The 1,509-nt window shown below is 37.8% G+C and overlaps 1 long non-coding RNA gene across 1 annotated transcript; it reads right to left on the minus strand.

The window, feature by feature from the left end:
* Positions 1 to 721: 721 nt before the first annotated feature.
* Positions 722 to 1,092, minus strand: LOC135784064 (uncharacterized). Its single transcript, XR_010545977.1, has 2 exons — positions 984 to 1,092; positions 722 to 817 (listed from the first exon to the last, which is right to left on the minus strand). It is a non-coding gene; the product is annotated as an uncharacterized lncRNA (long non-coding RNA).
* Between the last annotated feature and the right edge of the window lie 417 nt (positions 1,093 to 1,509).

Consider the following 1,509-nt stretch of genomic DNA (forward strand, 5'->3'; position numbering starts at 1 on the left):
AGGCACCGAATTTTTCATTCGTATTCAGTCTGGTTACTACCGTTTACGTTAGAACCGGTTCCCTATTGGCACCGATTTTCGGTACCCAACCCTACTCCTAAACCTTGTAGAAACTCTTCCAAGAAGAGTTGAAGCTGTTAGCTGCAAAGGGTGGGCCAACTCCATATTAAACCCTATGAATTAAGAATGGGATGTCATTCAGATTCATGTGCATATAAAGGCAGGCGTCCCAAAAACTTTTGGCAATATAGTGTATATCCAGTATCTTTTGGCTGATCCCTTGAAAGCTCACTGTGCAGGTCTGGGCGAAATGGTAAGCTACAAAGTGGAGGCTGAGTTTTTGGACGTAAGAAGTGCTCGTCTAGCTTAATTTGTGAATGAGTGCTCTGTCTCAAGGCGCAGACAGTCTATCACCCTTCTCAAAAAACCTCATATGGGCACAAAGTGTGCAAGTGACAACTCATCATAAACTAATTTTGATAAATCGCTAACATAATATCTTTACATTTTTTGACAGACACATACGAAGCGTTTAAGGCACAGAAGTTATTCCCTTCTATACTTCCTGATCCCTACGTCATCTCGCATACGTTTTGTGCTTCTGTAAGACTGGTTTCACATTTTTGTCACCACGCCATACTGACTGTACAAATGAAACAAAGTTTTACAACTGATGGAATGCAGGTTGATAAAGTGGTTTTATCTAAAACATGAAACTTACCTCTCATCAGTCTCACTGAATGAAGGAGGTTTTCTCATTGACCAGTCACTCTTTATGGACACACAGCTGGTCTCAGTAGATTCTCCATGAAATTCACTAAAACACAACAACACTGTTAGAAACTGTAATATTTTCGTCACAAACTCTTTTCATTTTTTATTAATTCTGAAAACAGTGTTAATTTTAATTGAAACGTCATTACATCTCAGAGAGGACATCTCAAGAGGTCCACGCCTGTGATAAATCATGATACTGTTCTCACCTCTCATCAGCAGGAGCGTCTGTCTCACTGAATGAAGAACGTTTCTCCATTGACCCATCACTCTTTATGAACACACAGCTGAGCTCAGGAGGTTCTTCATGAATCCCACTAAAACACAACACAATGTTAACACTGTTGACTGTCTCACAGCTTGGTCACAAATCTTTTTAGCTTTTTAAATGATCAAACAGACTGAACAAAACAATATTTGTGTGATATTGTGATTTCAGGCGTGATGGAGTTTCATTCAGATCAAAGCATTTTACAAAAACAAGTTTGTTTAGTTAATCTGACTGAAATAAAGTATTTTAAGTGTGTACAATCTTCTATTTTCTTTAAAAATGTCAGTGCAAGTAGTTTTTAGTTTGGACAGCTCTTACATTTATTTTAGTCAGGGACTAGTCTAATCCGTGTCTGGGGAAACCGCCGCATATAGATTATATTTTTTACAGAATTGTCTTTACATTATGTAGGATGTTTAATATATAAAATAGTAAATCACAAAAGTGAGTTTACCTGGGCTTTC

Source organism: Paramisgurnus dabryanus, chromosome 19, assembly GCF_030506205.2.
Source record: "Paramisgurnus dabryanus chromosome 19, PD_genome_1.1, whole genome shotgun sequence".
NCBI lineage: Eukaryota > Metazoa > Chordata > Actinopteri > Cypriniformes > Cobitidae > Paramisgurnus > Paramisgurnus dabryanus.